This window comes from Dermacentor albipictus, unplaced genomic scaffold (assembly GCF_038994185.2).
Source record: "Dermacentor albipictus isolate Rhodes 1998 colony unplaced genomic scaffold, USDA_Dalb.pri_finalv2 scaffold_51, whole genome shotgun sequence".
Taxonomy (NCBI): domain Eukaryota; kingdom Metazoa; phylum Arthropoda; class Arachnida; order Ixodida; family Ixodidae; genus Dermacentor; species Dermacentor albipictus.
The window spans coordinates 640532-663805 of NW_027225605.1; the positions used below are offsets into that span (position 1 = coordinate 640532).

The 23274-nt window shown below is 46.9% G+C and overlaps 1 protein-coding gene across 1 annotated transcript in view; it reads right to left on the bottom strand.

Annotated features, from left to right (window-relative positions):
• The window catches only part of LOC139052990 (uncharacterized), a 95810-nt gene that overhangs the window by 60556 nt on the left and 11980 nt on the right, over positions 1–23274 (bottom strand). The window lies entirely within an intron of this gene.

Below are 23274 nucleotides of genomic sequence, written 5' to 3' on the forward strand. Positions count from 1 at the left end.
ATTCTTAATCTATATCAACGACTTACCTTTGCATGTATCCTGTAATCTGCGCATTTTCAGGGATGGCTGTGTTATCTACCACACCGTACTTAACGCTTCGGATCAGATAACCCCACAATGTGACCTTGCTAATATTTCAGAATGGTATACCGCTTGATTAATGACACCAAGCGTCAACAAGTGCTCAATCATGTCGTTCACCCGCAGCCATATACCTCGCACGTTTGCGTACACAATTACTTGGCTCTAGAATCAATTGACACTTATAAATACCTTGATGTCACTGTTTCAGATGACCTCAACATGTGTACACATGTGTATACCATCATTTCAGCTTCTAACAAAACTTTAGGTTTCGTAAAACGTCATTTGCGGAAAGCCCGCAATCACGTAAAATTACTTGCCTAAACATCACTTGCACGACTGAAACTACAATACGCCTTAGCAGACTGGAATCCGCATCAAGCATATCTCTTCGACGCCCTTGAAATGGTACAAAACCGTGCCGCCCAATTCATACATTCGTCATATTCATGTGACATCAGCGTCACGTCACTGAAATCAATATCTGGGCTTACGAATCTCGTTTTACATTGGCACATCGCTTCCCTTTGTCTTTACCACAAATTTTTTTCAGTCATACCCTTCATCAAGCACCCTATATCACGCCCGCAGCGCGCAAATCATACCGGACCAGCCACTCGCAGCAGGTTTCTCGACGTTCACGAACATCAACATTTTAGCCTCGTTTTTTTCTTCGCATGGCGGCAGACTGGAACGGCCGGCCTCCTGCCATTGTCGACTAATCTGCCCATCCGTATTTTTACGACAGGTAACTGACCATCTCCAACTACGCTGTGTATGATTTTTCCTCATATTTGCTGTTTGTATTTACATGCGTGTAAGTATGTCTACATATATAGGTGGTGATATGTGTGTATACATGTGTGAATATACTTGAATATGTATACTGTGAATATGTATATATATGCGCGCCTAAACTTGAACGTTACTTGAACGAGTGTAAATTCGAATCATGTACCCACCCCTTATGTAATACCCCTGAAATCGGGGGTCTTTCAAGAAAATGATCTGAACTTAACTGAATTTGGGGGCGCCTGGTACATGAACGAAAAGCACCTACACCAGATGCCGCATGGTAGTGACGGTGAAGAAAGCAGCGAAACTGCGAGTAACGAAACAAGCGTTTTATTGGGCGAACCTGTGCTCTCAAAAGCAAATTACACTCCAAGGGCAGAAATAGTGGCAAACACAGTCGGCGATCGTCAAAAACCTCATCTGCCTGTCATGCACGTCGACTTTTATGCAAGAGTCATCGAACGTTCCAAAGTAATCAGTGGTGACCGCTTGCCTTCCCGAAAGTTCGACACAAGCGGCGTCGCACATGCATTAAGATTACACAAGCTTCGGTGTCTACAGAACCATCGATAACATTCGAGAAACTTCCGATACATGTGGGCGCGTCCCGCGCAGAGCAATAACATTCGTTAGACCGTGAAAAGCGCTCACCCGTAAAAGATAAACAAGTCGACGTGTCAATATCATATAACACATATCACTAAACGACCGAAGTATTTAAAATACCACTAAACATCACTATCATATACTATCACGAAATGACGTATATTACTTGACGACCAAGCTATTTAATTCATTACCTGCAATAAATAGCTTGTCCAGGGCCCCGTCAAGCAGCTTGACGGGGCCCCGGACCCCGTCAAGCTGCTTCAAGGCAGCTTTTTGTCCCCGGCCTTTTTCTCTTGGAGAAATAAATGAATCTTCAATCTTCAAAAAAAAATTGAATATTACGTTTAATAGTAGTATACCCTTCGTCAGAAAGTCCAAAGGAGCGCTTTTTCTAAAAAGCTTTCGTGCAGTTGTTACACTTTCATGCGTGCATAATATCTTTAATTTGGGTTTGCTATGGTCTTTATATTTATGTCATTTCTCTGCCACCGGACGGATGCGTATTTTTGGGCTAAGCACATGCAATTTACTTAATACCGTTACTCCATCTACAAAAGCGGTGTTTGTGCATTAGAAATTTTTTCGCCAGCGCATCATTCGAGTAGTACTCTGTTTGAGGGACTACATGCGCTTTCGTTTACTACTTTAGGTAATTACTAAAACTTATATCCTTAATAAAATTATTAAAGAATACTAAATAATTAAAAGAAATATCTCACCTTGGGACAATTGCTCACATTATTAAGCTCATGCTAACAACCGGTGTTTTCCCACAAACTTAAAATTGCACGAGTAAGAGCTATATTTAAAGGAGGTGATAGAAATAATTTATCGAATTACCGACAGATATCGGTGGTCCCCATTTTGTCCAAAATCTTTGAAAGTGTGATCAACCAAAGGCTGATTTATTATTTTTTGGCAAAAACGAAATCTAGTGTAGTAGCCAAAATGGATTTTTTAAAAAATAGATAAACTGTAGAAGCGTTGTGCTGTATTAAAGATAGCATAATTACAAACATTGACACTAAAAAGTTAACACTTGGTTTATTTCTCGACTTAAAGAAAGCATTTGCCAATGCGGGGGCCTGCGGCTTCGTCAAGCTGTCCATGTGGCAGCTTTTTCTGCATGCTCCTCGCGTCATGTACTGATGCAAATAAACATCATTGTCATTGTCATTTGACTCAATAAAATACGATATCCTACTGCACAAACTGTCTAGATATGGCGTGCGGGAAGTTGTACTAGAGCTCGTTAAAAACTACTTGAGTGAGCGCTATCAAATCGTGGAAATAAAAGACACCACACTATCACAGCTAAAGTTAACACAAGGAGTTCCACAGGGGTCAAAATTACGTCCGTTTTTATTTCTTGTTTACATTAATGACATTGTAACTATACCCAACTCTCCTGAGCTTATTATGCATGCCGATGATACTAATATCTTTTTAAGTCCACAGATCTAACAGATTTCGAAAGAAGGGTCTACACCTACCTTGCGTTCCTCGCGGCCTGGCGCCGGGAAAATAGGCTGCAGCTTAACACAGCGAGAACAAAGTACCTATTAATTCGTGCACTTAACAAACCACTAAGTAGGGATATAGTTTTAACCAGGGTTAAGGAGCAAAATTTCTTGGTGTTTGGTTCCAAGAGCACCTTTCATGGAATGTACACATTATTAATTTAGCTACCGAACTCTCCCGATCTGTTTGATGCTTGTATCAAATTTCACACCTAATATCTATCTGGCTGAAACAAAACTTATATACTTGACTGTTCTACTCCATATTATCGTATGGCATATTGGTATGGGGTACCACAACAAAAACTAACTACAACAGGCTCATTTTTCTACAAAAGAAAATATTGCACATATATGAAAAATATCAGGGACCATGTCATAAAGTAAGCACATTACCATTATTTTTTAAATACCGTATGCATAAAGCTAATGAAGTTTATGACGTTAAACTACTACAGTTTATATATAAAAATGCACTATATATACACGAAAACATTAATGAAGTGCCTTACGATATGAGGTCAAAAAGAAAACGGGCCCTAAATACAAGGGCGAAATATGGTAAACAAACAACCAGGTACCAAGTACTAACAATCCTAAATAAGCTAGAAGATAACATTTATTTCAGTATGACAAGAAACGCCTGCAAAAACCGTGTGAAGGAATTGCTACTAACACAGTGTTTGAGAGAGTGATTGTTGCAACATAAATATATTATAACCCGCTTTTTTCCTTTTTTTCTCTTTTACGTTGATACATTCATGTTCATGGATATATGCAGCACATAAGTGTAGTATGGTAATCTACGTGTATAACCTGTACTTTATTGCTTGTGGACCGGGAGAGGAAAGGGGAAGAGGGGGTAAAAGGGGAACATTTTATTATTTCACCGTCCATAATAGTAAACAAACTGTAACCCAATAACTTTGTCAATCTGTTCTCAGTTTTTGGAAACTCATGTACAGTGTGTTAAAATATGTAACTTAAAACTTTTTGTAATATGTAACGTTGTGTGTATCCGCTCACTGCCAATTAACTACCACTAAATAATGCATAAAAAAGCGTATAATGTCACGTGGTGGTGACGCTTAAGAACACAGTAGCAATACTGTAACGACAAAATTACGTTTCATTGGGCGAACCTGTGCCCACGAGACAGGCTACACTTACAGCACAATGATAGCGGCGAACACGGTCCGCCATCATCGGAAATCTTATCAGCGGGTCAAGCGCGTCGGCTTTTATAGATCAGTAGTCGAATGTTCCAGATTAACCGCTGGGACCCGCGTGTCTTCCACAAAGTTCTACACTATTCTCGTCGCGCATACATGCAATCAGATCACACGTTGCGGTGAAAGACCGTGGACCGAAACATCGATAACAACCCAGAAACTTCTTTTACATGCAGGCGCGTCCTGAGCTATGCGATAACATTTGTTAGGCGGCGAAACGTGGTCGCCCGATAAAGATAAGTACACGTGTCATTACCCCCCTCTTAAAAAGCATCGACCCGATGCTGCAAACAAACGAAAGTAATAAACAAAAGCACTCGTAACAAAAAAAACATAAGGAAGTTCGTCAGCGTCCCTAAAAGGGTTTAAGGCGCACCACGTGGACCACTTCAGATTGTGCGCGGCGCCGCTGTGAATGCGAAATGCCGTCTGGCACGACCTCATAGTCCAGAGCGCCAATACGTCGGATGACATTATAGGGTCCGAAATAGCGTCGGCGTATTTTCTCACTGAGTCCTCGCCGGCGTATCGGAGGCCATTCCCAAACACGGTCGCCGGGCTGGTACTCGACGTAGCGTCGTCGGAGGTTGTAGTGTCGGCTGTCGGTCCTCTGCTGATTCTTGATCCGCAGGCGGGCGAGCTGTCGGGCTTCTTCGGCGCGCTAGAGATAGGCAGCGACGTCAAGGGTTTCCTCGTCAGTGGCTTATGGCAGCATGGCGTCGAGCGTCGTCGTCCGGTTCTTGCCGTAAACCAGCTTAAATGGCGTGATCTGTGTTGTTTCTTGCACCGCCGTGCTGTAAGCGAATGTTACGTACCGCAGGACTGCGTCCCCCGTCTTCTCCTCGACGTCGACGTACATTGCTAGCATGCCGGCGAGGGTCTTGTTCAGGCGCTCCGTGAGACCATTCGTCTGTGGATGGTAGGCAGTTGTCCTCCTGTGACTTGTCTGGCTCTATTGCAGAATGGCGTGCGTGAGCTCTGCTGCAAAATCCGTTCCTCTATCGCTGATGAGCACTTCTGGAGCACCATGTCGCAGCAGGATGTTCTCGACGAAACATTTCGCCACTTCAGCTGCGCTGCCTTTCGGTAGAGCTTTAGTTTCAGCGAAGCGGGTGAGATAGTCCGTCGCCATGACGATCCACTTATTTGCGGATGTTGACGTCGGAAACGGTCCCAACAATTCCATCCCGATCTGCTGAAACGGTCGGTGAGGAAGCTTGATCGGCTGTAGTAATCCCGCTGGCCTTGTCGGTGGTATCTTGCGTCGCTGAGAGTCTCGGCATGTCCTGACGTAACGGGCGACATCGGCGGTTAGGTGCGGCCAGTAATACCTTTCTTCTATCCTCGATAGCGTACGGGAGAAACCGAGGTGCCCAGTGGTCGGATCGTCATATGTAGGGCGTGCAGTACTTCAGGACGCAGTGCCGACGGAACAACAAGAAGGTAGTTGGCGCGCACTGGTGAGTTCTTCGCGAGTAGGTTGTTTTGAAGCGTGAACGAAGACAATCAACGCTTACATGCCCTAGGGACAACGTCGGTGTGCCCTTCGAAATACTCGACTAGGGCTTTTAGCTCCCGGTGCCCTCGTTGTTGTTCGACGAAGTCTTCCGCGCTTATTATTCCAAGGAAGGCGTCGTCATCCTCGTCATCTTGCGGCGGCGGGTCAATGGGGGTGCGTGATAGGCAATCGGCATCTGAGTGTTTTCGTCCGGACTTGTAGGTGACAGTGATGTCATATTCTTGTAGTCTGAGGCTCCACCGGGCCAGCCATCCTGAAGGGTCCTTTAAGTTAGCTAGCCAACTCAACGCGTGATGGTCGCTGACCACTTTGAATCACCTGCCATATAGGTAAGGGCGAAATTTCGCTGTACCCCAAACGATGGCGAGGCATTCCTTTTCCGTCGTAGAAGAATTGCCTTCCGCTTTTGGCAACGACCGGGTAGCGTAAGCTATCACGTGCTCATGTCCATCTTTTCTCTGGACTAGGACGGCGCCGAGGCCTAGGCTACTGGGCGTCAGTGTGGATTTCGGTGCTGACCGAAATAACAATGCTGCAGCGAAGCGGGATGCTCACTTGATCTTCGAACACACTCAAGGCATGGTGGCTACGAAGGCTGTCCGGCGGTATCGCTTTATCTTCCGACTACGCTGTTGACTTCGACTTCAGGTCGATGATTGCGCCGTGTTGGTTCAGGAAGTCCATAACGAGAATGACGTCTCGTGAACACTGCTGGAGGATAACGAAGGTGGCAGGGTAATGACACGTGTACTTATCTTTATCGGGCGACCACGTTTCGCCGCCTAACAAATGTTATCGCACAGCGCAGGACACGCCTGCATGTAAAAAAGTTTCTGGAATGTTATCGATGGTTCCATCCACGGTCTTTCACCGCAACTTGTGTAATCTGATTGCATGTATGCGCGACGCGAGTAGTGTAGAGCTTTCTGGAAGGCACACAGGTCCCAGCGGTTAATCTGGAACATTCGACGACTGATCTATAAAAGCCGACGCGCTTGACCCGGGGATCTGATTTTCGACGATCGCCGACCGTGTTCGCGGCTATCATTGTGCTATAAGTGTAGCCTGTCTTGTGGCTACAGGTTCGCACAATAAAAGTTAGTTTTGTCATTCACAGTATTGCTACTGTGTTCTTCAGCGTCACCACCACATGACATCTGGGGGAGGTGCTCTTTTTTCACAAGCAGTGATCCAAGCCCGGACGGCAAGGAGAACACCAACGTAATCCCGGACCATCGAGCAAGCCACCGTGTTCCACAGCTGCCCCCGGAGCACAGACTTCTACCTGTGAATACCAAGAAGATTGTCGCCAAGGCAACCCCAATGGCAGCCCCAGCATCCTCCATTGTGCTGCAGCAGCCCAGGGTACCACCGACGTTCCGCGGTTCCACATTTGAGGACCCGGAAAGCTGGCTGGAAACATATGAGAGGGTCGGTACGCTTAACAGCTGGGCAAGCGACGACAAGCTGCGACAGGTCTATTTCGCATTGGAGGATGCCACCAGGACGTCGTTCGAGAATCGGGCACCCACCTTGACGACCTGGGACCTGTTCCGAAGCGGCTTCCTGCAAACATTTACAAGCATCGTGCGAAAAGAGCGAGCCCAAGTTCTACTGGAGACCAGAGGGCCGCTGCCGAATGAAACGATCGCGATCTTCACTGAGGAAATCAGCCGTCTGTTAAGCCATGCCGACCCGGAAATGTACGAGAAGAAGAAATTCCGCCTACTGATGCGTGGTTTAAAGGAGGAATTTTCGCCGGAATGATAAGAAGCCACCGAAGACCATCGACGAGTTTCTTCGTGAGGCGACGAGCATCGAGAAGACAGTGGAATTGCGGAACCGGCAATTCGACCTCCACACCAAGCCAACAAGCTACGCCGGAATTCAATCAATGGCCACCGACGACCTGCACGAGACCATCAGGGCAGTCGTACGAGAGGAGCTTAAAAGAATCTTCATTTCGTCGCAACCTCAAGTGGCCTCAATCACTGAAATTGTCAAAGAAGAAGTCGAGCGATCTCTCGAAGGTTCCCGAGGTACAACCACAATCATCGCAGCCCCAACCAGAAGCGATGACCTATGCCGCCGTCGCCCGCCGTCAGTGTCCCCCTCCACGACCGTGCCAGGGTAACGCCGCCATTCCGTCGACCACCACCGCCGCCGCCAGCACGCCCACCCGTCGCCCAGCGCAGCTACCCGAGGAAGACAGACGTTTGGCGCGCTCCTGACCACCGCCCGCTCTGCTACCACCGCGGAGAAGCCGGTCACGTCTACCGACGATGCCCATACCGGGAGATGCGACTGCGAGGTTTCGCCGTGAGCGCTCCGCGCCCGCAGCAAGGCGAACGCCCTCCCGATATCGCAGACTACTTCACCGCCACTCAGTGAGCTCTCGATGACCGTCGCGTTCGCGATCACCAGGCCGCTACCTGTCGCCGCAGCGCCGACCATACACTGGCTCAGCCCGGGGCCGGTCAGCGATCCCGTATCCGGAAAACTAAAAGCAGCAACCGATGGAGGTGCGGTTGCTGTTCGTCGAACTAACGAAGATCCTCCACCGCCGCCGAAGACACCGAAGAAACTACCTCGATGCCATAACGACATGCCGCCGTCCCGGCGAAGTCTGGAAGCAAAGCCTACGACGACGAAAGAGGACCTGACGACGCGACGTTCCAGCTTCAGTTCAACACGACGCAGCCGTGATCCGACGCTGACGCCTAACTGCAACGCCAGGCAAAGAACCACCGACCTCGACGTGCTTCTCGACGGCCACACAGTTACCACCTTAGTGGACACAGGGGCCGATTACTCTGTAATGAGTGGACACATCGCCGCCCTGTTGAAGAAAGTTAAAAGTGCATGGGAAGGCCTTCAAATTAGAACGGCTGGAGGACATCTCATCACGCCGACTGGAATCTCCACGGCAAGAATAACCATTTATGACAGGACTTACCCTGCCACCTTCGTTATCCTCCAACAGTGTTCACGAGCCGTCACTCTCGGTATGGACTTCCTGAACCAACACGGCGCAATCATCGATCTGAAGTCGAAGTCAATAACACTGTCGGAAGATAAAGCGATACTACCGGAGAGCCCTCGTAGTCACCACGCCTTGAGCGTGCTCGAAGATCAAGTGAGCATCCCGCCTCGCTTCAGCATTGTTATTTCGGTCGGCACCGAAACACCCACTAACGTAGAAGTCGTCATCGAAGGCGACCAACGTCTACTGCTAGACCGTGAAATTAGCGTCGCAAGAGGGATCGCTCGAGTGCATGGAGGGAAAAATGAAGTGTTGCTGGCAAACTTCAGGCAGGAGTTTAAGCACATCAACAAGGGCACGACGATCACGTACATCGAGGCAATTCTAGAAACCAGTAATGCGTTTGTCCTCTCGGATTCTGCCGCATCTTCCCCGACGACGATGGTTCCCGAAACAGACTACGATATTAATCCAAGTCTCCCCGTGATTAAGCAACAGCAGCTCAGAAGTCTGCTCCGACGATACAAAGGCTGCTTTTCGACGTCATTTAGGATTCGACAAACACCAGTCGCCAAGCATCGCATAATCACCGAGGAGTGCGCTAGAACACTCCGCCAGAGCACTTACCGAATTTCGCCGCGAGAACGTGCAGCTATAAGAGAACAAGTCGACGAAATGCTGCGCAACGACATCATCCAGCCGTCGAAAAGCCCGTGGGCATCCCCTATTGTCCTGGTAAAGAAAAAGGACGGAGCCCTACGTTTTCGATTACGTCGGCTAAACTAGATCACGAAGAAGGACGTATAACCCCTCCCACGAATAGACGACGCATTGGATCGGCTCTGCAACGCTAAATACTTCTCGTCGACGGACCTCAAGTCTGGCTATTGACAAATATAAGTCGATGAAAGAGATCGCGAAAAGACTGCCTTCATCACCCCAGATGGCCTCTACGAGTTCAAGGTTATGCCATTCGGACTGTGCCCGGTGCCTGCAACGTTCCAGCGCGTCGTGGGCACGGTGTTAGCAGTATTGAAGTGGCAAAGCTGTCTCGATAACTTGAATGACGTCGTCGTCTTCGCCGGAAATTTCGACGATCACCTCAAGCGGCTTGCGACAGTACTAGAGGCCATCAAGTCGTCAGGGCTTACACTGAAGCCGGAAAAATGCCGCTTCCCTTACGATGAGCTTCTGTTCCTAGGCCACGTAATCAGCAAATCTGGTGTCCGTCCAGACCCGCAAAATACAACTGCAATCGCACAGTTCCCGCAACCAATCAACAAGAAGGCAGTGCGTAGATTCTTTGGCATGTGTGCCTACTAGAGACGCTTTGTCAAGGACTTTTCACGCATCGCCGAGCCATTGACACATCTAACTAAATGTGGTGTTGAGTTCAAGTTGGAAGCGCCGCAGGCCGACGCATTTGAAGAACTCAAATGACGCATGCAGTCACCGCCGGTACTTGCGCACTTCGACGACTACGCCGATACAAAAATCCATACTGACGCCAGTAGCCTAGGCCTCGGTGCCGTTCCCATCCAGAGGAGGAACGGAGTCCAACAGGTGATAGCTTACGCTAGCCGGTCGCTGTCAAAAGTGGAAGGCAACTATTCTACGACCGAAAAGGAATGCCTCGCCATCGTTGGGGCTACAGCTAAATTTTGCCCTTATCTTTATGGCAGGCAATTCAAAGTCGCCAGTGACCATCACACATTGTGTTGGCTAGCGAATATAAAGGATCCTTAGGACGACTCGCGCGGTGGAGCCTCAGACTACAACAATACGACATCACTGTAACCTACAAGTCCGGATGAAAACACTCCGATGCCGATTGCCTGTCACGCGCCCCCATTGACCCGCCTCCGCAAGACGACGAGAATGACGATGCCTTCTTTGGTATGATAACCGCGGAATACTTCGCTCAACAGCAACGGGCAGACCCGGAGCTAAAATGCCTCGTCGAATATTTGGAAGGGCACACCGACGTTGGCAGCGGTGGCGTAGAGGTAGAACACCCGCCTCGCGTGCAAGAGGTGCGTGGTTCGAATCCCTGTGCCGGCAATTTTCCACCAGATTTTAAAAAAAAATCCGCGTGTTGAAAAAATTGCACAAACAGGCCTGGAGTGTGGCCTGACCCCGGTGACCAGAACCGGTAATGCACTCCCTCACCAGAGCAGGATTGGCCACCCTGGTGCAGTACTTGGCCACAACCTCCTATATGAACACAACAATCAAACCCCGGCCCTCAGTCCCCAGCAGCTGCGCAGCAACTGACCACGGCGGCGGTCAGACCTGCGACGCAGCAGAGGGTGCTAAGAATCACTGGCTCCGGACAGGCCGCCATTGGAATATGAACCTGGCAACGTTTAACGCTAGAACGTTATCTAGTGAAGCGAGTCTAGCAGTGCTATTGGAGGAATTAGAGGGCAGTAAATGGGATATAATAGGGCTCAGTGAAGTTAGGAGGCCAAAAGAAGCAGATACAGTGCTAAAAAGCGGGCACGTCCTGTGCTACCGGGGCTTAGCGGAGAGAAGGGAACTAGGAGTCGGATTCCTGATTAATAAGAATATAGCTGGTAACATACAGCAATTCTATAGCATTACCGAGAGGGTGGCAGGTCTTGTTGTGAAACTTAATAAGAGGTACAAAATGAAGATTGTACAGGTCTACGCCCCTACATACAGTCATGATGACCAGGAAGTCGAAAGCTTCTATGAAGACGTGGAATCGGCGATGGGTAGAGTGAAAACCAAATACACTATACTAATGGGCGACTTTATTGCCAAGGTAGGCGAGAAGCAGGCTGGAGACAAAGCAGTGGGGGAATATGGCATAGGCACTGGGAATAACAGGAGAGAGTTATTAGTAGAGTTTGCTGAACAGAATAATATGAGGATAATGAATACCTTCTTCCGCAAGCGGGATAGCCGAAAGTGGACGTGGAGGAGCCCGAACGGCGAGACTAGAAATGAAATAGACTTCATACTCTGCGCTAACCCTGGCATCATACAAGATGTGGACGTGCTCGGCAAGGTGCGCTGCAGTGATCACAGGATGGTAAGAACTCGAATTAGCCTAGACCTGAGAAGGGAACGGAAGAAACTGGTACATAAGAAGCCGATCAATGAGTTAGCGGTAAGAGGGAAAATAGAGGAATTCCAGATCAAGCTACAGAACAGGTACTCGGCTTTAACTCAGGAAGAGGAAGTTAGTGTTGAAGCAATGAACGACAATCTTGTGGGCATCATTAAGGAGTGTGCAATGGAAGTCGGTGGCAACTCCATTAGGCAGGATACCAGTAAACTATCACAGGAGACGAAAGATCTGATCAAGAAACGCCAATGTATGAAAGCCTCTAACCCTACATCTAGAATAGAACTGGCAGAACTTTCGAAGTTAATCAACAAGCGTAAGACAGCTGACATCAGGAAGTATAATATGGATAAAATTGAACATGCTCTCAGGAACGGAGGAAGCCTAAAAACAGTGAAGAAGAAACTAGGAATTGGCAACAATCAGATGTAAGCGTTAAGAGACAAAGCCGCCAATATCATAACTAATATGGATGAGATAGTTCAAGTGGCTGAGGAGTTCTATAGAGATTTATACAGTACCAGTGGCACCCACGACGATAATGGAAGAGAAAATAGTCTAGAGGAATTCGAAATCCCAAAGGTAACGCCGGAAGAAGTAAAGAAAGCCTTAGGAGATTTGCAAAGGGGGAAGGCAGCTGGGGAGGATCAGGTAACAGCAGATTTGTTGAAGGATGGTGGGCAGATTGTTCTAGAGAAACTGGCCACCCTGTATACGCAATGCCTCATTACTTCGAGCGTACCGGAATCTTGGAAGAACGCTAACATTATCCTAATCCATAAGAAAGGGGACGCCAAAGACTTGACAAATTATAGACCGATCAGCTTACTGTCCCTTGCCTACAAACTATTCACTAAGGTAATCGCAAATAGAATCAGGAACACCTTAGACTTCTGTCAAGCAAAGGACCAGGCAGGATTCCGTAAAGGCTACTCAACAATAGATCATATTCACACTATCAATCAGGTGATAGAGAAATGTGCGGAATATAACCAACCCTTATATATCGCTTTCATTGATTACGAGAAAGCGTTTGATTCTGTCGAAACCTCAGCAGTCATGGAGGCATTACGGAATCAGGGTGTAGACGAGCCGTATGTAAAAATACTGAAAAAGATCTATAGCGGCTCCACAGCCACCATAGTCCTCCATAAAGAAAGCAACAAAATCCCAATAAAGAAAGGCGTCAGACAGGGAGATACGATCTCTCCAATGCTATTCACCGCGTGTTCACAGGAGGTATTCAGAGACCTGGATTGGGAAGAATTGGGGATAAAAGTTAATGGAGAATACCTTAGTAACTTGCGATTCGGTGATGATATTGCCTTGCTTAGTAACTCAGGGGACCAATTGCAACGCATGCTCACTGACCTGGAGAGGCAAAGCAGAAGAGTGGGTTTAAAAATTATTCTGCAGAAAACTAAAGTAATGTTTAACAGTCTCGGAAGAGAACAGCAATTTACAATAGGCAGCGAGGCACTGGAAGTAGTCAGGGAATACATCTACTTAGGGCAGGTAGTGACGGCAGACCCGGATCATGAGCCAGAAATAATCAGAAGAATAAGAATGGGCTGGGGTGCGTTTGGCAGGCATTCTCAGATCATGAACAGCAGGTTGCCATTATCCCTCAAGAGGAAAGTGTATAATAGCTGCGTCTTACCAGTACTCACCTACGGTGCAGAAACCTGGAGGCTTACGAAAAGGGTTCTACTCAAATTGAGGACGACGCAACGAGCTATGGAAAGAAGAGTGATAGGTGTAACGTTAAGGGATAAGAAAAGAGCAGATTGGGTGAGGGAACAAACGCGAGTTAAGGACATCTTAGTTGAAATCAAGAAAAAGAAATGGACATGGGCAGGACATGTAATGAGGAGGGAGGATAACCGATTATCATTAAGGGTTACGGACTGGATCCCAAGGGAAGGGAAGTGTAGCAGGGGGCGGCAGAAAGTTAGGTGGGCGGATGAGATAAAGAAGTTTGCAGGGATGGCATGGCCACAATTAGTACATGACCGGGGTTGTTGGAGAAGTATGGGAGAGGCCTTTGCCCTGCAGTGGGCGTAACCAGGTTGATGATGATGATGATGATGATGATGATGATGACCGACGTTGTCCCCAGGGCATTTAAGCGCGGGTTATCTTCCTTCACGCTTCAAAACAATCTACTCGTGAAGAAGAACTTCTTACCAGTCCGCGTCAGCTACCTTCTTGTTGTCCCGTCAGGACTTCGTCCAGAAGTATTGCACACCCTACATGACGATCCGACAGCTGGACACCTCGTATTTTCCCGGACACTTTCGAGGATACAGGAAAGGTATTATTGGCCGCGCCTGACCGCCGACGTCGCCCGTTATGTCAGAACATGCCGTGACTGTCAGCGACGCAACACACCGCCGACAAGGCCAGCGGGATTACTACAGACGATGGTATGAGTGGTGCGAGAATCTTGGATCGGGCATTGGAAACAGAGCACTTTGGCGCACGTTCCGGTCAATGGAACGCGGTCATAAGCAACCTGACCCTGCAGCGAGCGTTAGGTTAGCGATGCAGAGTTCGCCGCATCAATTTGCAGAACACGCTGCTAGAGCGTTTTTCCCGAAATACGATCAAGCGTCACCTAAAAACTGCCCCGAAATTGATGAGTGTGACACAACTTCCATATCCGATATATCCAGCCCTTTCACCATGGCCGAACTAATAGCGGCGATTGAAACTTCGAAGCAACGAACAACACCTGGTCCCGATGGTATTCCTTATGAGGTTTTCAAGAACATGGAAGGAGCAGCTCTCGACGCACTTCTTCAGGCTATTAACAAAGTATGGGAGACTGGAAACGTTCCACCTGATTGGAAGCACTCAATTGTTGTCGCGATTCCGAAACCAGGAAAGTCTCCAAATAGCCTGCAATCCTTACGCCCAATTTCACTAACTTCAACTGTCTGCAAACTCGCTGAAAAGATGCTGGCCACACGAGTTTCCTGGTGGCTTGAACGCCACGATAAATATCATCCTGCTCAAATTGGATTCCGTTCTTACTTGGGAACTGAAGACGGACTTTCTATCTTATCAGACGATGTTTTACAGGTTTCTCCACACAGTCACGCTGTGCGCACGGTAGTAGCAACAGACATAACGAAAGCTTATGACAATATAGACCATGAAATCATTATATGCAACCTCATCGACCTGGGACTTCCACCGCGGGTGATAAGATTCATCTACTCATTCCTTCAGAATCGCACATTTGCGATTAGAGTAGATGGAAGGCAAGAAGGATACTTCACATCGAACAGAGGAGTCCCACAAAGTTCGGTTCTGGCTCCTCTTCTCTTCAACGTTGCTCTAATACCTCTAGCCTGGCAACTACATCGGATTCCAGATGTGAGGTTCTTAATCTATGCAGATGACGTCACTTTGTGGTCCGTGCATAAAGATATATCTAGACAAACTCAACAGCTTCAAGAAGCCCTTGATGTGCTGAACAACTACGCTCGGAAAGCAGGATTGGACATTTCCGCCCAAAAATCAAGCTATGTTGTGGTGGCCAACAAGAAAGGACGCACAAGAATGACGCAGCACCCCTTTACATTTAGACTCGGCGCAGTAACAATCCCTGAGGCTTCTGAGGTCCGCATACTGGGTCTCGATATTCACCAATCCGGCAGTGGTGCACACTGGCTCCGTAAAACCAACAGAGTTCGACAAAAACACTTCACCTTATTCGTCGCATTGCAGCAAAAGCAGCTGGAGCTCGTACTGACGTAGCTCGACGGTTGGTGCGTGCAGTCTTGCAGCCACGAATTTTATATCAAGCACAATTTCAACGGCTGACGTTGGCACAGCTAGCACTGTTGGAGACGATTAATCGCGATGCTATGCGCACAATCACAGCACTGCCCCGCATCACTCCGATACCAGCCCTACAGGAACATGCCCAGCTCAACACAATTGCAGAGCTAATTTTGCAACGTGAAAAAGCACGTGAAATAAAAAAGCAACTTATTCCGGCTGTCGCTGCGCTGCATGCTAATTTTCACCGCGGCTCTCAGATTGACAATCAGCCCTGTGCAATGCCTCCCTGGGAATTCACCAGCATCACAACTAATAAGCCAACGAAGTTACGACGCAGCGATACAACAGGTACTATTGACGAACACAACATCGTCGATGCATCATGCGTTAACACCTGCAAAGTCTATACGGATGCTGCCATTCTCCCAGACGGCGGAAGGACATCATTCCTGAGTACAACGCATAATTTCATCAGCGGCCACCAGCGCTATTTATCTACGGAAGCCAGCGCTCTAGTAATGGAACTTCAAGCCATCCACGACGCTATGCAAGATGCGACATCTAAGCTGCCTACCATCAAGCAACTAGACATCTTCACGGATTCTTTAGCGGCTATTCAGGAACTCAAGAAGGTCGATAAGGCGATGGAAATGTGCGAGAGAATACACACTATAAATAGTAAGACAGCTACTTGCGTCAAGGTACACTGGATTCAAGGCCATTCAGCGAACCCTCACAACATTGCTGCTGACCAGCAGGCACACTGCCCTCCTAATCCTGATCCTCCACCTATTCCCCTCCCACCCCAACCCCGTAACTCGCTGCGAGCCCGTAAAAATGTTCTCCGGCAGGACACACGCGCTCTTATCCCACCGTGTGTCTGCTCCCTCCCCCTTCACCTTACTAGGGCGGAGGAAGTTGTGCTTAGGAGGCTTCGGGCCGGGGTGGCCCTTACACCGGCTGTTGTCTCAAGGTGGAACTGGTCGCATTTACCACTGGGTACTACATGTCCATACTGCTCCATTCCTGTGGTGGAATCAGATGCATACCACCTAATATGGACATGTACGGGTTTACAATCGGAACGCTCGCGTCACCTACTGCAAGCCGGCCTCCGCTACAGTGTGACAACCAGCTATGACCGCTGGATACATGATAACAGATTTCACAAAACACTGCTTCAATTCATACACAACACAGGCCTCACAGCACACATATAATACACATATACTCTCCAACAATTATGCCTTAAGGGCAAGCCTTCATCGCAATAAAAAAAAAAGATTACTACAGCCAATCGAGCCTCCTTGACGACCATTCCAGCAGATCGGGATGGACTTGCTGGGACCCTTTCCGACGTCAACAACCGGAAATAAGTGGATCGCCGTGGTGACGGACTACCTCACCCGCTTCGCTGAAACTAAAGCACTGCCGAAAGGTAGCGCAGCCGAAGTGGCGAAATTCTTTGTCGAAAACATCCTGCTGCGACATGGCGCCCCAGTAGTCCTCATCACCGAGTGAGGAACGGCCTTTACAGCGGAGCTCACCCAAGCCATTCTGAAATACAGTCAGACAAGGCACAGGAGGACAACGGCCTACCATCCGCCGACGAATGGGCTTACGGAGCGGCTGAATAAGACCGTCGCCGACATGCTAGCGATGTACGTCGACGTCGAACACAAGACCTGGGATGCCGTCCTGCCGTACGCAACATTCGCTTACAACACGGCGGTACAAGAAACAACACAGATCACGCCGTTCAAGTTGGTTTACGGCAGGAACCCGACGACGACGCTCGACGCCATGCTGCCGCACGTCACTGACGAGGAGAAGATTGACGTCGCTACCTATCTCCAGCGCGCCGAAGAAGCCCGACAGCTCGCACGCCTGCGGATCTAGAACCAGCAGAGGACTGACAGCCGACACTACAACCTCCGACGACGCTTCGTCGAGTACCAGCCCGGTGACCGTGTTTGAGTATGGACCCCGATACGCCAATGAGGACTCAGTGAGAAACTACTCCGACGCTGTTTCGGACCCTACAATGTCATCCGACGTATTGGCGCTCTGGACGTGCGAGACGGCATTTCGCATTCACAGCGGCGCCGCGCACGATCTGAAGTGGTCCACGTGGTGCGCCTTAAATCCTTTTACGGACGCTGACGAAATTCCTTATTTTTGTTGTTTTCTTTGCTACGGGTGTTTTTCTTTCGTTTGTATGTAGCATCGGGTCGATGCTTTTTAAGAGGGGGGTATTGACACGTGTACTTGTCTTTATCGGGCGACATGTTTTGCCGCCTAAGAATTGTTATAGCACAGCGCGGGCCGCCCCTGCATTTGTCCGAAGTTTCTGGAAATTTATCGATGCTTCTATCCGCAGTCTGTTGTCACCGAACCTTGGGTTATCTGATTTCATCGCTTGACGCGAATGGTGCAGAACCTTGTAGAAAGCATGCGGGTCCCGACGATTAGTCTGGAAAATTCGATGACTACTGTATAAAAGCCGACGCGCTTGACCCACTGATCAGATTTTCGACGATCCCCGAGCGTGTTCGCCGCTATCGTTGTGCTATAAGTGTAGCCTGTTTTGTGGGCACAGGTTCGCCCAATAAAAGCTAGTTTTGTCGTTCACAGTATTGCTACTGTGTTCTTTGACGTCACGACCACGTGACAATATACTAAACGTGAACTGCCGGAGTGTGGTTAACAATGTGAGAGGACTTGAGGGAATCTTGGTGGCCCATAACCCTGAAATAATTATTCTCACGGGAGCATGGTTAAATCATTCTATCAAAGATAACGAATTTGCTCCTCGCGGGTACAATGCGCACAGGAAAGTTCGAGGGAGCAAAGGTGGGGGTATGGCTTTGCTGTTCAAGGAGTGTTTTAATATTATGAGAATGCCAGATATACCAAACATTAAAAGCATATTCTGTAAAGCTTATTATAGCACAATTATGTATTGGGAGCGCTTTACCGGCCACCTAATTCCTCGCTTAATTTCTTTGCTCATTTGCAAAGTTACCTGATTGCTCATATGAAGCCTGGTTATCGATTAATTCTAGGCGGAGGCTTCAATATGCCAAACATGGATTGGTCAACCTTCACACTAAACGTTTCTAATGAGAGCCTACAAGAACATTTGTTTGATATGATTTTTTCTTTTGATCTGCGGCAAGTAGTTGACAGTTTCACTAGAATATAAGGTAACTGCTGCTCCATCCTTGATCTCTTTTACTTAAGTGGATCTATTACGGGGCAAGCAAAGTGCGAAGTACTGCCTGGAACTTCCGATCACTCTGCTGTGTTGTTGACCCTTTCGGGCGTCTGTGAAGAAATCTGTTGATGTCACTTCCGTGCTCAACTTCTCGCGCGCTGATGATGCCCCTATATTGGATATGCTTTCGTTTAGTTTTGACTCATTTCAAGGCAGCAGCGCAGACATTCATACACTGTGGCATCAATTTGAAGATCTTTTAAATGATTGCATCAAACGCTTTGTCCCTTGCATGCTAAAGAAAAGGAAAGGCAAATCTCCTTCCATTTCACGAGACACATTGCAGTTAAGAAGACGAATAAAGCGCCTGAAGACAAAAAGATGTACAGCAAGAGACTTGGACGCTTTGCTTACTAAAATTTCCGAACTCTCCTCCAGGGTCAAAATGAAACTTTCTTCAGAGAAGCAAATCCACTTTCGGGAGAAACTTCCTAAATTTATTTCAACATCTCCTGAAAAGTTCTGGAGGCTAATGTCTCCCAGTAAGCAAATTAATGCTGCTTTTGTCGTAAATGGTGTTTTGAGTAATGATAGTGCAGTAATAGCAGATGCTTTTAACTTATGCTTTAGATCTGTGTTTACGCAAGGCAATGGTTCATTGCCATACTTTCATGCTTCATACCCCCCTATGTCTGACGTTACTATTGAAGAGAATGGAATACTTAACATGCTCCTTAACCTTGATATTAAGAAATCACCCGGTCCTGATGGTTTGCCAAATAAATTCTTAAAGCGTTATGCGCCATGGGTCTCTAAATATCTGAGTATGCTCTTTTCTAGATCACTATATGAAGACGAGATTCCGATCGACTGGAGTACGGCAGCAGTGAGACCTATATTCGAAAATGGTAATAAGCAGCACGTCTTGAACTATCGTCCTATCTCTTTGATTTGAACATTATGCAATCTTCTGGAGCATATAATACATAAACACCTTACTGAGTTCCTTTCAAAGAATAAAATATTATCGTGCCATCAGCATGGCTTCAGAAAGGGTTTCTCTACATGCACACAATTAGTAACTACTGTACACGATTTCGCTAAGGCAATAAATTCAGGTAAGCAGGTCGATGCAATCATCATGGACTTCGCGAGCGCCTTGACAAGGTTTCCCACAAAAAGCTACTCCACAAACTTGATGTTACTCTGGGTAATGCCAAAATATGTAATTGGCTTTCTGCACATCTTTCAAACCGATATCAATACGTTTCATTCAAAAACCATGCCTCTCGGAGGCTTCCCGTTGAGTCTGGTGTTCCACAGGGTTCGGTGCTCGGACCACTGTTGTTTATACTTTTTATTAATTATATCGTTAATGACATTCCGGTGAAAATTAGATTATATGTGGATGATTGTGTAATGTATTGAGAAATAGATAGCGTCAGTGACCAACTACGACTAAATGAAGCCTTTGAAAAAGTTGGAAAGTGGTGTAATGACTGGCGAATGGCTATCAATTTTGACAAATTCTTATTCATGAAAATTTCGCGCTAACTTAGAAATCTGCACTTCCAGTACTCAGCGTGTACTCAGGTTGCGCACATAAAATATCTTGGCATTTGGATTTCTAAAGCTCTTAGATAGAACAAACACATCAACACTGTATGCAATTCCGCCAATCAAAAGCTTTTCTTTCTCAGGAGGGCGTTGAGACTGACAAAACCTGAAGTTCGCGTTCTTGCATTTAACGCAATTGTGCTGCCACTTTTAGATTACGGATCCATAATATGGTGCCGTTTCACTAAAAAAGGTATGAATAAAGTGGAAGGTACTCACAACGTGTGGTTAGTTATATATATAACAGCTTTGGGCGCACGTCGATGACAGCCTTGCTAAGCAGAACCAATCTGCCAACTCTAACCCAAAGAAATCGCGTTCTCAGATGAAAATTTTTGTTTCAACTCAATAAGGGATACTACAGCGTAGATATTTCTGAGATTATTTCCCTTTCAACAGGCAACGGCATGCACTCACAGTTACCCCCTTCACTAGCCGCAAAAATTACTTTAAATACTCATTTTTTCTAGCCATCCCTGAATTTGTTTATGTCGCATATTGTGTATTTTTTATTTTTCGCTCTGTTATATTTGCACTTGCAGTGGATGTGTTGATTCAGTTGTACTCGAAGCGTATCTTTTATTTCATGATATCTGCATTGTCTTTTTACTAGTACATGTAATTTTTCTTTTGATATTCCTGCTAATCATGTCATAATGATGTATCCCCATCCTGCAAAAATCCCGTAATGGGATTGCAGTATCTTTAAATAAATAAATAAATAAATAAATAAAAGAACGGGGCGATGGGTTGCTCCACTAAGCTCTTGCTATTTTACAGCCTAATGTCCTACCTAGGTTTAAAAAAAGGACAAAGAAACAAAAAAAGCAAAATGCACTCCCACAACCAAATTTTCTGACCCCCTATTGTGAACTCTACTTTTGCACGTCTCCGTTTTTTCTCGTTTCCCTACTTTTCTTCCACCAATCTTCAAATGGCCTCTTACTAATCTCTGTTGTGGACATGATTACTTTTCCCCTGCATTCGCTGAACCCAAGGGCTTCAAAGAGGCCAGTGGTGCCTAAATGAACCACTGAGCAGACGTCTTCACATTCTAACAAATATGCTCCATCGTTTCCCAAGCTTTACCGCAGCAAGTACTTGCTTCTTCTTCCTTCTTATATCTTGTTTTATAGGTGCGTGTTCTAAAGCTTCCTGATGTCGCTTCGAAAAGTAATTAGCTTCCCTTTGAGTTATCATAAGTTGTCTCTTTCAAGATGTCATGTTTTCCTCTTAAGCCGTTACTCATGGCAGGTTTATTTTTCATTGCCGCCAACCATGAGAATATTTCTCCCTCTCTGGCTTTCTGCTTGACATTCTTTGTTGCTGTGTTGCCACCCTACAGGCCGCATACTTGCTGGTAGGCTTCCGAGTTCTTTTCCTCCACTGTGGATCAATATTTTTTTCCTGTACAGATGCCTCAACCCTCTCCCAGCGCATTTACTTTCTTCCATATCCCTCAGTCGTGCTTCATACTCAACAATACTGCGAGCTTCCGTCACTTCAAAACTAGTCCAGCCCATATCACCCTGCGCAGCTTCATTTGTAGTCTTCCCGTGAGCGCCCACTGCGAGGTGACGCACTGAGCTTTGGTTCCCATCGAGTCCTGATTGCACCCCTGATTTAAAGCAAACAACCGCATTTTCAAAATGAGTCTTGGAACATTTACACCTTTCCACATACCCCGGAGCGTCTCGTATCTATTGTGCCCCCATAGCACTCTGTGCTTCATTATGGCTGCATTTGTCTTCCCCTTCACTGTTATTGTTTTTTCCTGTGTTTCCATATATATATCGCCTTCTTTTATCCATATACCAAGGTGTTAATATTCTCTTACCCGAGGTATTTTTTGGCCCTGTGTCTCCACTGTCTGCTCACTGTTTTCATTGAGTACCATAACACCTGATTTTCTAACACTAAATTTCAAACCTAATTTCTTGCGTTCCTGTCCACAGATATTAGCCAGACGTTCAAAATCACTTTGCTTTGCATCAGACATTGGAAGGAGCTCCCGTGTCATGTTGCATGTGTTATCGATCATGATACATTTGTTAGCAACTTATAGGGCATATTCTTGTGATTATTATTGCTTTTGTATTTATTTCGTCTCTGCTTCGTGTGGTTTTTGATTCAGTGCCATCGGGACATGTATATGATATTTCTTTGTTGTATACTTATGACTCAAATACCCTCTTCGCTTCAGTGTATAGTGTAGATGTAGAGCCACCTACACGTTAATGGCGCATACCCACTCTGCGGGCTGACCAAGAACCGGGTAGTCCCACGAAACAACAGGAAATACAACTTTTTCTCTGGGGACACGAACCCAGCAGCTTATGCAGAGCACTACCGAGGAAGAGAAAACGTTAACCTGGACAGACCCATCACGCGAGAAGAGGTCTACGCAGCGATTCGAAACACAACCAGAAACACGGCTGCGGGTGCAGACAAGATAAATAACGCACTCATCCGCAACCTCAGTGAAGAGTTAGTCGCAGAATTAACCGACTTTCTCAACAAACACTGGGAAGCTGAGACCGTTCCCGAGGAGTGGAAGCATGCGGAGATAGTGATGATTCCTAAACCGGGCAAGAAACTGCAAATTGAGAACCTCAGACCGATCTCGCTCACATCGTGCCTGGGAAAACTGTACGAACGAGTGGTGACACTGAGACTACAACAGTACATGGAGGACAACGAACTGTATCCCCACAGCATGTTTGGATTCAGAGCAAAATTATCGACCCAAGACGTACTGCTTCAAATCAAAGAAGAAGTACTCGGGAACGTCCCCAGGAGCGGGGAGAATATA